The following is a 16,220-nucleotide window of genomic DNA, read 5'->3' as shown; positions in this document are numbered from 1 at the left end:
CTTCCACTACAACTGCAGGCGAGTATATCCTTCTTTTCTAAATGCGTAACTTTGACTGCAGTAAAAAAGACCTTATCATTTGTATTCAAGAGCTCCTTGATTATAATTAATGTGGAACACAGTTACAACTTTTCCTTCTGCAACAATTGGATGCATTTAGGTCATCAAACAGTCCGTAATTCTCTGTGTCAATAGAGAACAGGAATTTCACGAGTCAAGTGGGCTCCAATGCTGTTTCAGTCCCCTTTTGCCTGTTCCAAGTGGTTAACATTCACTGACTGCTGTTTGAAAGCAACGTCTATATAAATGTGTACAACCTAGTTGGACATGCTTTTTGCAGACGTATATACAAAATTCCCCATGGGTGCGATGGGTAGAGTGAGGATGTAAAGACAATTAACTCCAAAGTGGTCATGTCGTCCAAGAATCTAGTCAGTCCAACCTTGAGCAAACCTTATTTGACTGATCTTTTGCAGCAAGAATGTACAACCTCCTCTTCAGATTAGTGGATACTGAGATAAATGCTGAACCTGCAGTGTGATGTGCGGACTCCACAGTATAGCAGCATAACAGTTGACTTTTAATAACTGTCAATGGATTTGAAATAAAAATTAAATAATTTGTTTTGTTTCTACTTTTAGGTGCAAATTCTACTACAGCTTCCAGTGAGTATATCTCTCCCATGCCAAATATTGCAAACTTTAACTACAGTTCAAAATCTCCATCAAACAACATTGTGTCTGGTTTGAAGTGTTTCTTGACTTTAGTAAACTTGAAACACAGAGTTGGTCTTCTTCACAAACAGTAATTACTGCTTGTAACTGCCAGTCTTTGAAGAATCCCAGGTTTCATTCAGAAGTAATATGTTTAGGTCACTGATATGCCAAGGGAAGTAAAGGAACTGTGTCTTGCTTGGTGATTGGATTTTCAGTGCACAACTTTTTTGCAGACAGTGATCACAAAACCATCAGATCCAGCATTCTTCTAATGACAATCAGTTTCAGGTGAAGACTGAAATCATGAGTAAGTGACACACAGGGGAAAGAGCTAGCCACAGCGGCATGAGGAAGCAGCTGAGGAGAGAAGAAATGGAGGAGCTGTAATTGGGTTAGTCCACATCTGGCATGTGTGAGTCATTTGAAGATCTGCTTGTCAGAACTCAGGGCCAAAATTTTCCTCTGAGGAAGAAAGACAAGTATGGGAAATTTTCATATTGTTAGAAGACACGTTTTAAATTCAGTTAAAAAGCAAAAGCAAGCATATGTAAGGTCTCAGAAGTTGAAGGTAGTTGCAACTCTTGCAGAATATAAAGGAAGCAGGGAAGGAACATAACAGGAAATCAGGAGGTCTGAATATGGCCAGGAAATATCCATTGTAAAAACGATTAAGAAAAATCCTGAGGTATTTAGTGCAAGCATTATAAACAAGAGGACAGCTGGAGAGTTGATAGGACAAGAAGAAAGGAAAGAACTGGAATTTACACCTAGAGCAAGATCATGTTGAAAGTAAGCTAATTTGGATCAATGGATCAATATTCACCAAATAGAAGGACATAGGTAGTTCTCTATGAAATGTGATTATTACAAATGTGGAGGTCATTACTGTTTAGAATGTCTGTTCAATTGTCTGTTTAATATCCCCACTCTCAATTATGACACCATCATAATAAAGCCTCTAACTGTAACCATTTAAAAAAAGATATTTCAAGAGAAATAACCTTCTTTAGTATGTACCTGTGACAATGCCATAGTCAGCTGATCCATTTTGATGCCCAACCCTCCCATAACTTGTTACCCATTTGCATTAAACGTGCCACTATTGGATTTGCGGATACCATTTCACATAGAAGCATAGAAAACCTACAGCACAATACAGGCCATTCGGCCCACAGAGCTGTGCTGATTATGTCCTTAGCTTAGAAATTACCTAGGGTTACCCATAGCCCTCTATTTTTCTAAGCTTCATGTAGCTATCCAGGAGTCTCTAAAAAGACCCTATCGTATCCACCTCCACCACCGTCACCGGCAGCTCATTCCACACACTCACTAATCTCTGTGTACAAAAACTTACCCCTGACATCTCTTCTGCAGCTACTTTCAAGCACCTTAAAACTGTGCCCTCTTCTGCTAGCCATTTCAGCCCTGGGACTATCCACATGATCAATGCCTCTCGTCATCTTGTACACCTCTGTCATGTCACCTCTCATCCTCTGTTACTCCAAGGAGAAGAGGCCGAGTTCACTCAACCTATTCTCATTAGGCATGCTCCCCAATCCAAGCAACATCCTTGTAAATCTCCTCTGCACCCTTTCCATGGTGTCCACATCCTTCCTGTAGTGGGGCAACCAGAACTGAGCACAGTACTCCAAGTGGGGTCTGACCAGGGTCCTATATAGCTGCAACATTACCTCTCGGCTCCTAAACTCAATTGATGAAGGCCAATGCACCGTATGTCTTCTTAACCACAGAGTCAACCTGCACAGCAGCTTTGAGTGTTCTATGGATTCAGACCCCAAGATCCCTCTGATCCTCCACACTGCCATTAATACTATATTCTGCCATCAAAATGAACCACTTCACACTTATATGATCTGAACTCCATCTGCCACTTCTCAGTCCAGTTTTATATCCTTTCAATCTCCCGCTGTACCTCTGACAGCCCTCCACACTATCCACAACACCCCCAACTTTTGTGTCATCAGCAAATTTGCTAACCCATCCCTTCACTTCCTCGTCCAGATTATTTATAAAAATCACAAAGAGTAGGGGTCCCAGAACAGGTCCCTGAGGCACGCCACTAGTCACTGACCTCCGTGTAGAATATGACCCATCTACAACCACTCTTTGCCTTTTGTGAGCAAGCCAATTCTGGATCCACAAAACAATGTCCCCTTGGATCCCATGCCTCCTTACTTTTTCAATGAGTCTTGCATGGCACACCTTGTCAAATGCCTTGCCGAAATCTATATACTCTACATCTACTGCTCTACCTTCATCATTGTGTTTAGTCACATCCTCAAAAAATTCAATCAGGCTCGTAAGGCACGACCTGCCCTTGACAAAGCCATGCTGACTATTCCTAATCATATAATGCCTCTCTAAATGTTCATAAATCCTGCCTCTCAGGATCTTTTCCATCAACTTATCAACCACTGAAGTAAGACTCATTGGTCTATAATTTCCTGGGCTCTCTACTCCCTTTCTTGAATTAGGGAACAACATCTGCAATCCTCCAAAACCATTGATGATGCAAAGATCGTCGCCAGAGGCTCAGCAATCTCCTCCCTTGCCACCCACAGTAGCCTACGGGTACATCTCGTCCGGTCCCAATGACTTATCCAACTTGATACTTTCCAAAAGCTCCAGCACATCCTCTTTCTTAATATCTACATGCTCATCAGTCTGAGCGAGTCCCTTCTTTATCACCTGCCTATCCTCCCTCTCTCACTGTCTCCAAGCTTTCTCCATTTGTGAGCCAACCACCTCTTCCTCCATCTCTTCAGTTTGGTTCCCACCCCCCAGCAGTTTAAACTCTCCCCAATAGCCTTAACAAATCTCCCCACCAGGATATTGGTCCCCCTGGGATTCAAGTGCAACCCATCCTTTTTGTACAGGTCACACCTGTCCCAGAAGAGGTCCCAATGATCCAGAAATCTGCATCCCTGCCCTCTGCTCCAATCCCTCAGCCACGCATTTATCCTCCACCTCATTCTATTCCTATACTCACTGTCATGTGACACAGGCAGTAATCACAAGGATACTAACTGTGAGGTCCTGCTTTTCAACTTCCTTCCTAACTGCCTGTAGTCTGCTTTCAGGCCCTCCTCCCTTTTCCTACCGATATTGTTGGTACCAATATATACCAAACCTCTGGCCGTTCTCCTTCCCACTTCAGGATATCTTTGTAGCAAACAGAAACATCACAGAACCTGGCACCTGAGAGGCAAACTACCATCTGTGTTTCTTCCCTGCATCCACAGAATCACCTGTCTGACCCCCTAACTGTAGAGTCCCCTATCACTGCTGCCATCCTCTTCCTTTCCCTACCCTTCTGACCCACAGGGCCAGACTCTGTGCCAGAGGCTCGGCCACAGTTACTTCTCCCAGGTAGGCAGTTCCCCCCCAACAGTACTCAAGCAGGAGTATTTATTGTTAAGGGGGACAGCCACAAGGGTGCTCTCTAGCATCTGACTCCTGCACTTCCCTCTCCTGACTGTTACCCCCTTATCTGTCTCCCGAGACCCCGGTGTGACTTCCTGCCGATAGTTCCTCTCTATCACCTCCTCACTCTCCCTGACCAGATGAAGGGCATCGAGCTGCATCTCCATTTCCCTAATGCAGTCCCACATCTATTGAAGAAAAAGCAGCAAATAATGGCCGATAAGGCTCATTGAAGTAATCATGGACAGAAGATATCTGATTGGAGGAGGAGGTATTGATGGAAGGAGATACAGAAAATGTGGACAATAATTTGGGAGACGATGACAATTCTGATATGATGATCTGCTAGTAATAACAAAAGCTGGAGCTTTACTGAGGACACTGGCATCCTACCTTCTGATGCTTTACATATCTTTTCTTTTTGACTAAATTCATCACCTCTCTGGACATCCAAGGTTCTCTTATATTTCCATCCCTGCCCTTCCTTCTAACTGGAACATATGTTTCTTGTACTTCATGCAATTGATCTATAAACACTCTCCGCATGTCTAAAGCGGATTTGCCGGAAACAAGGTGTTCCCAATTGACTGTCCTTGGTTCCTACCTAATAACCTTGACCTAGTCCAATTTAAGACTCTCCTGCAAGGATTATACCTATTCATGTCTATAGCTATCCTGAAAGTTAAGGGATTGTGGTCACTCTTCCCTAAGTGCTCACCCACTGAAAGGTCAATCACCTGGCCAGGCTCAGATTAGGAATGAAGAATAAAGAAGCAAAAGAGACTTCCCAGATATTTTCCTCACCAAGTCTGGCAAGCCAATGCTGAAACCTCATGACTTAAACACTGGTCCCTCCAACAATGGCTGCTCCACTTGCCTCTGCCTTATTTTTATTTACCCTTGCTAATGGATCGTGTTCATCGATTGGCAGCAATTCAAACACAGCAGGTGAGATCTAACAGAATTTGTATTCATTATTAATGTACTTTTTGTTTCTCATCTTCAGCCAATGCATGCAAAACTGAGTGGTTTGACCGTGATAACTACTCAGGACAGGGAATATGTGAAAATCTCACCAGTCTACAAAAAGCTTTTCCACACCGCATCTGTAATCACCCAATAACCTGTGAGGTGGAAACAGCATCAGAGGTTCCATCCTCACAGACTGGAGAGAACATTTGTAGGTATGTAACAAAGCTGATCACATCCTTTCACTGATATTATTTCATGCCACAGAGCATTCATAACTTACCCATATTCTCGCACTGTGGTCAACAGGTGCAACATTGCTACTGGATTCTATTGTGTGTATGCAGAGAAAAGTGATGGGAAGTGTAAAGATTACAGAGTACGATTTACCTGCACTGAATCTATCTGTAAGTATGGGACAATGGTAGACATTATTTTCAGAACATAAGCTTCAGTAGCAGGGATGAAAACTAATCTATTTTAATGTGTTCTTTGCTGATCATTCACTTTACCATCCTCAAGCTATCGGGAGATTTGCTAATAAACTTATTATACAAATGACCCAAACTTGAACATGCTGTCTTTGACCATCCTTTAAAATCGAGAATGAATTGCTTTCACTCTGGATTTGTGACTCCTGATGTGAGTTCTTTCCTGCCATCCACGGGGCCCACTTCATGCTGAGAGTCATGACCAGCACTGAAGGATCTCAGAGAGAGCATTGCAGATATAGACAGACGATTGTTCAGTTAAGTATCCGTTTAGTTAGATACCTGGTTTAGTGTTTCACTATTCATTTTTGAATCAATACCTATTGTTTCCATTTTTAAATCTGTGTCTCCTGTATCGCTCATTGGATCCTCGAACCTGCATTACATTTGGCGTTGTCATGGCAGAATCCAGTAGTTGGACAGAAGATGAGTATTTTTAGATGGATGAGCAAGAGAGAGAACCCTCCCCCCAAATGAGAGATACCGAGTCCCTGGTTGGACAGATAATATCACAGGCTTTGGAAACCTTGCTAACCTCATGCAGGGCTATAGGCTGCCTATAGATTGGTCTGATCAGTTGGATTACCCTGTGGTTGAAACTGGACACTACATCATGTCCATACTTAACTCGCTAGGATTTCCCAGGAGAAAGGATAGCCAAAGGGACGCTTTCTGGCTGCTTAGGGCAGGGGTGCCAAAGGAGAGGATCGATGGGGTTCCCACTTCCAGCTTATATGAGATGTGGAAGGAACACTGCAAGGGGAATTCAGACAAGGGTAAAGCCAAGAGTGGGATGTCATCTTCTAATCCCTCTCGGATAGGAGCATGCCTAATTTCTCACCGGTTTCTGTGTCTCAAGGTCAGGATTCCGTATATCCCACAGTGGAGTGATTACAAAGGGCCTCCAGTGGCAGCAGGTGTCCACTAATAGGTGGCGTGCTCCCATCCCGCACCCATAGGGATGTGGTCAGGGCTCCTGGCAAATACGTTTGGTGGCCCTTTCCCTGGCTGGAGACCTGAGGCCTTACATACCTATTGCGGTGCATTGGGGAAAGGGGAACATGCAGGGATCGATGGCACCGAGCACATCATCATTTCAGGCAATCCTGACATTTGGCAGGGACTCTGGGTCTTTGGGGGTTCCCTTCTTCTTGCCTAGAATGTTACTCTGCAAACACACACAACATGCTGGAGGAACTCAGCAGGTCAGGCAGCATCTATGTTCTTCCAGCATTTTATGTGTGTTGCTTGGATCTCCAGCATCTGCAGATTTTCTCTTAGTTGTGATTAGGTTTTTCTGCAGGTAGGTCTTGGAGCAGGACAGCCAGGAGCCATGTCTGTCTTAGTGGCAGCATCTCCTGAATATTTTTAGCGTGAATGTGTTGAGGGATAGAGCATTGCAGATAAGTAAGGGCTATTTTTCCTTTGGAGTAGACCAAGCAAAGGAGCTGGTGGAATTGGCTAAGTGGGAGCCTTTGCTGGTTCTGCTCCCCTCAAAGGTGGGCAACACCAACCAGTAAGAGACACCAAAGAGACTGGGGAGACTGTAGAAGCCCTGTTACGTGAGGGAGTTATTTGCCCTGCACCTCTCCCTATAACACTCAGGGTGGCTGTTGCAGAATCGATTGACAGTTGAACAAACACACTCCGTGCCTCACAACCACTGTTCCAGATGTGGTGCCCATCACTAAGGACATAGGGGAAGCATTGATGTGTGGCTATAGAGGCCCTTGCAGGAGGTAGTGCAGCAGGCATTGAATTGCTTAGTGAACTCCCTGGGGGAGCGAGGGTGGTCCATCAACCCTTATAACAGACAGGAGATTCTGTGGACGTGAATGGGACACCGGATGGTATGTTGCATCCTAGTTGCCAGTGTCAGGGATGAAACAGATCACGTCCACAACATTTTGGAAAGGGAGGAGGTGCTGCCAGATGTCTTGGTACAATATTGTTACCAATGACATAGGAAGGAAAAGCAATGAGGTCCTGAAAAGAGAATTTAGAGAGCTAGGTAAAAAGCCGAGAAGCAGGACCTCCCGAGTATAATTTCTGGATTGCTGCCTGTGCCACATACTATTGAGGGTAAAAACAGGATGATTTGGCAGATAATTGCTGAAAAGCTGGTGCAGGGGGCAGGGCTTTAGGCTTTTGGATCATTGGGATCTCTTCTGGGGGATGTCTGACCTGTTCAAAAGTGCACTTGAACCCGAGGGAACCAATATTCTTGCGAGCAGGTTTGTTAGAACTGTTGGGGAGGGTTTTAACTAATTTGGCAGCGGGGTGGGAACCAGAGTGATGGGACTCAGGATAGGACAGATGGTAAACAATAGCATGCAGTCAGACTGCCAGGAAGGGCAGGCAGGTGATGGGACTTAGTTGCAGCCAACAGACTGATTATTAAGTCATTAGGGATGCAGAATCAGAAAGGATAGCAAGTACGTACTCAAGGTGTTGTATCTAAATGCGAGTAGTTTAAGAAATAAGGTGGATGATCAATTTTACAGATTGCCAGATGTGATGTTGTGGCCATCACTGAATTGTGGCTGAAGGATGGTTGTAGCTGGGAGCTGAATCTCCAAGGTTACACATTATATTAGAGGGATAGTAAGTTAGGCAGAGGGAGTGGTGTAGTTCTACTAGGAAAGAATGGCATCAAATCAGAGTGACATAGGATTGGAAGATGTTGAATCCTTGTGGGTTGAGTTAAGAAGCTGCAGGGGTAGATGGCAGTTACAGTATATACAGGCCTTCCAACAGTGACTGGGAGGTGGACCACAGATTACAACAGGAAATAGAAAAGGGGAGTCAAAAGGGCAATGTTATGGGTGGTCATCAGAGATTTTAACATGCAGGTCGATTGGGAAAATCAGGTTGGTAATGGATCTCAGGAGAGTGAGTTTGTTGAATGCCTATATGATGGCTTTTTTGAGCAGTTTGTCGTTGAGCCTACCTGGGGATCAGCTATACTAGATTTGGTGTTATGGAATGAACCGGAGGCAGTTAGGGAGCTTAAGGTAAAATAACCCTTAGGAGCCAGTGATCACAATATGATTGAGTTCAACTTCAAATTTGATAGGGAGAAAGTGAAGTCTGATGTAGCAGTATTTCAGTGGAGTAAGCGAAGTTACAGTGGTATGAGAGAGGAGTTGGCCAAAGTAAATTGGAAGGAGCTGCTGGCAGGGATGTCAGCAGAGCAGCAATGGCGTGTGTTTCTGGGAAAAATGAGCAAGGTTTCCAAAAATGAAGTAGTACTGGAATGGTAACATAGTATAACCGTGACTGACAAGGGAAGTCAAGGCTATTGTAAAAGCAAAGGAGAGGGCATACAACACAGCAAAAATTAGTGGGAAGATAGAGGTTTGGGAAGTTTTTAAAAACCTACAAAAACCATGAGAAGGGAAAATATAAATATGAAAGAAAACTAGCAAATAATTTCAAAGTGGGTAGTGAAAGGTTTTTTCAAGTATATTAAAAATAAAAGAAAATGGTGGATCTCGGACTGCTAGAAAATGAAGCAGGAGAAATTAAAATGGGGGACAAAGAGATGGCTGCTGAACTAAATGAGTATTTTGCGTCTGTCTTCACTGTGGAAGACACTAGCAGTATGCTTAATGTTGTGTGTGAAGGAAGAGGAGTTACTGTTACAAGAGGGAAAGCGCTTCAAAAGCTGAAAGACCTAAAGGTACATCAGTCACCCGGACCAGATGAACTGCACCCTAGAGTTCTGAAAGAGGTAGTGTTAGAGATTGTGTTGGCATTAGAAAACATCTTTCAAAAATCGTTAAACTCTGGTGTAGTGCCAGAGGACTGGAAAATTGCAAAGGTCACTCCATTTTTAAGAACAGAGGAAGGCAGCAGAAAGGAAATTTTAGACCAGTTAGCCTGACCTCAGTGGTTGGGAAGATGTTAGAGTCAATCGTTAAGAATGAGGTGATGGAGTACTTGGTGACACATGAAAAGATAGTACAAAGTCAGCAAGGTTTCCTTCTGGAAAAATCCTGCCTGACAAACCTATTGAAATTCTTTGAGGAGATTACAAATAGGATAGATAAAGGGAATGCAGTGGATGGTGTGTATTTGGACTTTCAGAAGGCTATTGGCAAGGTGCTACATAGGCTGCTTACCAAGTTAAGAGCTCATGGTATTACAGGAAAATTACTAACATGGTTAAAGCATTGGCTGATTGCTAGGAGGCAGCGAGTGGGAATAAAAGGATCTTTTTCAAGTTGGCGGCCAGTGACCAGTGATGCTCCATAGCGGTCAGTGTTGAGACCACTTATTTTTATGCTGCATATAAATGATGTAGATGATGGAATAGATAGCTTTGTTGCGAAGTTTGCAGATGATATGAAGATTGGTGGAGGGGCAGGTAGGTTTTGAGGAAATGGGTAGGATGCAGAAGGACTTAGACAGATTAGGAGAATGGACAAGAAAGTGGTAAATGAAATACAATGTTGGAAAATGCATGGTCATGCACTTTGGTAGTAGAAATAAATGTGCAGACTATCTTCTAAACGGGGAGAAAATCCGAAAATCTGAGATGCAAAGGGACTTAGGAGTCCTTGTGTAGAGAACCGTACAGTCTAACTTGCAGGTCAAGTCGGTGGTGAGGAAGGCAAATGCCATGTTAGCATTCATTTCAAGAGGTCTAGAAAATAAGTGCAAGGATGTGATACTGAAGCTTTATCAGGCACTGATGAGGCATCACCTTGAGTATTGTGAACAGATTCTATGATGAGGGGGGATCTCATTGAAACATTTCGAATGTTGAAAGGCCTAAACAGAGTAGATGTGGAAAGGATGTTTCCCATGGTAGGAGAATCTAGAACAAGAGGGCATAACCTCAGGATAGAGGGACGCCCTTTCAAAACAGAGATGCGGAGAAATTTCTTTAGCCAAAAGATGGTGAACTTGTGGAATTTGTTGCACACGCAGCTGTGGAGGCCAGATAATTGGGTGTAATTAAGGCAGAGATTGATAGGTTCTTGATTGGGCATGGCATCAAAGGTTACGGGGAGAAGGCCAGGAACCGAGATTGAAGAAGAGAAAAAGAAAGGATCAGCCATGATTGAATGGTGGAGCAAACTCGATGGGCCAGATAGCCTAATTCTGCTCCTTTGTCTTAAAGGCTTATGGTCTTATAAGACACAGTGCCCCAGTCAGAATGTTCTATTCCCATGAATACAGAGGCATTCTGGACAGTGGGAGTTTCCAAAAAGGCTAAGCTGAAGGTTCTGAATACCGCCATTCTCACCTCTAACGAGGAGATGCAGTGTTTTGTTGGAGTCCTGGGTTAATGGTGCCAACGTTTACCCATCTGACCATGATATTATCCTTCCTATACCAGGTTTCCCATGAAAAAATCGTTCTCCAATGGGTTCCTGAACATCAGGCAGCTTTTGAGGCTGCCAAACAGGCCATGGAACAGGCTCTCCCATTACCCCATGAAAGAGTGGCATACCCTTCGGCCTGCATGTTTCGACCACCCCTCGGGTCGCTGAATGGAGCCTGTGGCAGGTTTTGAAGGGCACCACCTCCCTTTAGGGTTTTGAACTAAGACTCTCCCTGAGGCAGCAACCCGATACACTGAGAGACAGTTATTTGCCTGTTATTTGGCTTTGCAGCACACATCAGACAGCCTCTGAGTCGGTTGTGCTGCAACTGTAACTCCCTATCATGCAGTTAGTAAAGTCCGACAATGTGACTCACAAAAAGGACACAATCGTCAAATAGAAATGGTACATCGCAGACAGGGCCGAGGAAGGTCCAGACGGGGTGAGCCGGATCTTTGAGCAGGTTATGACCTTGCCCATTAGTCACCATTGCACTCACGATAAGTTTTCCACAATGAACCCCTCATCCATGCAGTGGGGTAAGCCATACGACGATCTGACTCCTGAGATAAAACAACGTTTGGTTCAGCTACAGCTCCAGCCGTTGGCAGAGTGGCAAGCAGTAGTGGATGGCTGTGGCTCTCCATCCTGCAACGGGCATGGTTGCATGAAAGAGGGGGAGGGGGATCCAGCCAATTGGCTGAATTGGTGGCCATAACTCTGCCCCTCCAAGAATGAAGCGGGCCTATCAGGATCTATGCTGACTCCTGGGCAGTCGCTAATGGCACGGTGGTATGCAAGCCTCAGTGGCACGGGAAAATATGGGAGGTGCATGAGTGACCTTCTTGGGAACGTATTTGGAGGGATACATGCCAGTGGCAGATTACTATCTACAACGTAGATGCCCACACTTTTCAGGAAACCAAGGAAGCCATTCATAACATTGCTGTGGGTAGAGCGGCAGAGGTCAAGATGGTCACTTTGTGTTCCGAGGAGGAGGACTGGGCACACCAGAAGAGTGGCCATTTGCAGATGAATGCAACTTATGACAAGGCCCGAATTGCAGCCACAAATTGCTTGACCAGCCAACCCACTAAACCTAGGGGTTGGCCGGCAGGTCCCTCCAGGCATATTCGGAGGATAAAGGAGGCAGTCAGATCTGGCAGATCAATTACATTGGGACTCTGCCATGACAAAATAAAAAGCCGTATGTGCTGACTAGGGTTGGCATGAGTTCAAGCCACAAGGCCGCGTGTCTGTGCTGAGCCAGGACACACCATCACAGGATTACAGCATTTGTCGTCAATAACAATGGCTCACATTTTATGGGAGCTAAGGTCCAGGATTGGGTCAGAGAATCTGGTATTTCCTGGGTGTTTCACATTTCATGTTACTTGCAAGCAGTGGGGCTAATCAAATGTATGAATGGGTTATTGAATCAAGAAATAAAGCTACTGACCCCTACTCACACCCTCCGGGGTGGCTGAGGATGCTACAGGAAGCAGTGGGTCACTTGAACTCCCAGCCGGCAAGTCTGGGTGGGTCTCTGATGTCCTGTTACTTAGCGGTGTCAGATCCTCCGAGGTTAGAGGAGGTGGAGTTGGAGGAGTAATTGGGGAAGGTTTGGGTACAGCAACCACAGGGGCCACTGGATGGGGGAGATATTGTAGCACATGGACTGGAGAATACGCGATGGGTTGCATTGCCAGGGAAATGCTGGAATGACATGTTTAAATGCCCAATGATTAACCGAGAGTGAGTGAAGAAACACACACAAAGTGCTGTAGGAACTCACCCAGGCTAGGCAGCATGTAAGGAAAAGAGTATACATGCAGTCGATATTTCAGCCTGAAACCCTTCATCAGGACTGTTTACTCTTTTCCATAGATGCTGGCTGGCCTGCTGAGCCACCCTGCCCCCCCCCCCCCCCCCCCCCAGCACAGTGTGTGTTGCTCTGGATTTCCAGCATCTGCAGATATTCTGGTGTTCAAGAGAAAGTGAATGTGTGTTTCTCTACATTACAGAATGGCAAAGTGGTGGATGCTGGCGGCAGTGGTTTTGATGTAATTTGCGGTGGGCAGTCCTACAACACGTTCCTGCAAGAGACGTATGAATATGAAAACAGGACTCACATGTCGGACTGCTGGATTTGTTTGCGAACACTGAACCGCACCGCAGAAGGAATGCCATTAATAATGATCCTTTTTAGGAAAAAGACTTGGGGAAATTATCCAGCTTCTCGGGGTTCTGATTTGGGAAAAGCCAAGAGAGAGTGTCCATTCCAACCTACTTCACCCCACAGTACGGCTGCGGTTTTAAAGAACGAGCCTTAATAGACCCCAGTGGAGTGAGTGTTTTAAGGGCTGGTACTTCCCTATGTATGGTTTATTTAATTCCAAGGTTCCGACTGTAAAGGTAATTCCTGACCCAATAGTGAAGGGAAAGGAATGTTGGTGCAGACATTATGATGAGCACAGGTTAAAGCAGACGGTGGGATACAGCGAGTGCAAACCGGAAAGGTACCCTGAGAAGGCCGTATCTATACCGAGGGGTCCTATAAAGGTGTGTACTCCTTGGACGCTGAACGGCACTTAGTGGATATGCATCACTCGGACCTATCTGTGGCTTCCACTGGGGTGGTACGGTTGCTGCTATCCAGGATATGTGGTGCCTTTGATACATCACCTCAGTCATCTGGATGAACACCCTGCTTATGTGGGTCAGTGTAATAAGTGGGCTATTATGGAGGCAAAACCATTTTAGATGATAGCCTTTCCCATGTATGGTATCACTAAGCAGTCTCAGGAAATTATACACATGATCTCTGCAATAGAAATGTTGGCTGACGAAACAGATACTGAGGAAACGTTAACCGAGGTATCTGCCGAGGGGGTAGCTATTCAAATGGTCGACTTGCAAAATCAGATGGCCTTAGATTACCTACTTGCAGAGAAAGGTGGTACTTGTGCTGTTATTAGTCAAAATTGCTGCACTTACATTCCTGATGAGTCAGGGAACATTACTCAGCTGGCTGATCACTTTAAACAATTGGTGAACAAAATTATGAAAGCAAGGTACCAGTTCCATAACTATTTCACTCTGGGGGGATGTTAGTGGCCTTTTGGGGCTCCGGAAGGTTGGTGGACTACTATAATATACTAGAGGGTAACTATTGGGCTTGTAATACTGGGTATTATACTTCTGTCTTGTATCTGTAGTTTATTATCCTGAGGAGCAGATTGTCACAGAGTCACAACTTTCAAGGGATGATTTTCCTGTTGGGTCGTGGCTTATTTTAGTTGAAAACCACTTCCATTGTGCCAATTGGTTCATTTAAAGACTGCAGTGCTCTTTTCCCATTGGTTGGCTGATGCACCACAACACCCATTCCCATTCTGGGCACCCAGGGGGTGGGGAATATAAAAATAGCACATGTGGAGGGGTCACCCTCTTTCTTTCCTTCCATCCACAGGGCCCACTTCATGCTGAGAGTCATGACCAGCACTGAAGGAGCTCTGAGAGAGAGCATTGCAGACGTAGATGGGCGATTGTTGAGTATCTGTTCATAGCATGCTTACTTCTAGGGTTTTATAAATTGGGGAGTTTTAGCCGAGTATCCATTCATTTAAAGGGTAACATTGTACAGTGTAGTGGTTTTGGTTAGCTTATTTATTTAGTTAAATGCTTGTTTAGTTGGACACCCTGTTTAGTGTTTCACTGTTCATTTTTAAATAAATACCTAATGTAGCCATCTTCAATCTGTGTCTCCTGTTTCATTCATTGGATCCTCGAACCTGCTCTCCCACATTACAGAAGACTCTTGCACAGATGGACTGGGTGATGGTTGTCATTTATTAACTGTAAATACTTTTCAAATTATATTTAACTGAATTGTTTTGTCTTTTTAGTTGTTGCTACTACATCTCCTGGTCAGTACATCCTGACCAGTCTAAATAGGGCAAACACCATACAAAAGTTCCATATAGCTTTATTGTATGTGTTTTAAGATCTGCTTGATATTAATAAACTTGAAGCACAGCTACAGCACAGCAACAACATTGTCATAAGACATTTCCTCCTGGAATAATTATGATATATTTAGATCAATCATCCTCTGAATCAGTCTGATCCAGCAATTGCAACAGGTAGGCTCCCATGTGGTTCTGTTACCCCACTGACAGTCCCAAGTTGTCAACTTCAATTGACTGCTGTTTAATTAAACACTGGTCCCTACTTGTATGCAGCCATGTAAAATGTACAGTATGTCATTGCAGCAGTATCTCCCCGAGGTGTGGGATGGGAGTGTGGTGGGGCAGGGGAGGAATGGATAACAGTTTGAATCCAAAAACATTGAAATTCAAAACAGGTCTGATAGTTTAGGCCAGTAGAGGCACCACACTCAAAACTGAGTTCACAATGAATGGAACAGTTCATTTTTTTTCCCGTTACAATCTGGCAAACCTCTTGGTATTGTTACGTTCCCAGTAACCGGGTGACTTACCAGCAAAGATAGAGAGGTCTGCTGAAGTCTGATGATACTATTTTCAAACGTTTTTATTTATAAAGGGGCACAAACGTATGGTTAATACAAAACATTCAGATCATATACATCGTCAAAACTCAATCTAAAGCACAGGTATAGTAATAATCAATCAGAAATAAGCTCTATCGTTGTCTAGGGGAATACTGAGTCCAATGGAATATAAAAGTCACTCATAAATTTGCAGGCTTTTCCGTTTGGGAACCGCTGGCATTTCACGTGTTGGAGAGAGAGGATTAGTGAGAAAGAAGGAACACTTGCCCGTCGTCTTTGCGAAGCAAATCCCTGTTGCTAGTTAAAACGTTTTTCCTTTGGTTTTAGCCACAGACTCCCGATCCGGAATCTAACGCACGTGGCTTCCTTCAAAATGGCTTCCCGCTCCGACAGGAAGCGCTATCGTGTCTTCTTCGTGTGTCTCCTTGGTGCGTCTGAGGCCCCGCCTCGGCAGCCCACCTTTTATCTGGACTGGCAGGGTTGTAGATGTCAATCAGGGTGGGCGTGAGGCAATCTTTCCCCCATCACCCAGCCCACATTGCCCTGAGGGTTTGCACGTAGTCCAGTCCCTTATTCGACAAAGGTGTCTCCCAAGACAATGGCCATGTCCGTGGCTTTTGTCTGGCTGAGCGGCCAGACCACATTCCAAACCGTAAGGCTCTCTCTCTCTCTCTCTCGCGCGATTCTCACAAAGGAGGGGGCTGGGGTCATAACAGTATCAATGACATAAGGA

General features: G+C 44.6%; 1 long non-coding RNA gene across 1 annotated transcript; it reads left to right on the top strand.

Annotated features, from left to right (window-relative positions):
- Window positions 1-548: 548 nt before the first annotated feature.
- LOC140718202 (uncharacterized) lies at window positions 549-14,711 on the top strand. The gene is made up of 4 exons (XR_012096647.1): window positions 549-665; window positions 5,167-5,344; window positions 5,439-5,536; window positions 12,978-14,711. It is a non-coding gene; the product is annotated as an uncharacterized lncRNA (long non-coding RNA).
- Window positions 14,712-16,220: the final 1,509 nt, after the last annotated feature.

Source organism: Hemitrygon akajei, chromosome 29 (assembly GCF_048418815.1).
Source record: "Hemitrygon akajei chromosome 29, sHemAka1.3, whole genome shotgun sequence".
NCBI lineage: Eukaryota > Metazoa > Chordata > Chondrichthyes > Myliobatiformes > Dasyatidae > Hemitrygon > Hemitrygon akajei.
This window is presented reverse-complemented; position numbering and strand designations above follow the sequence as displayed.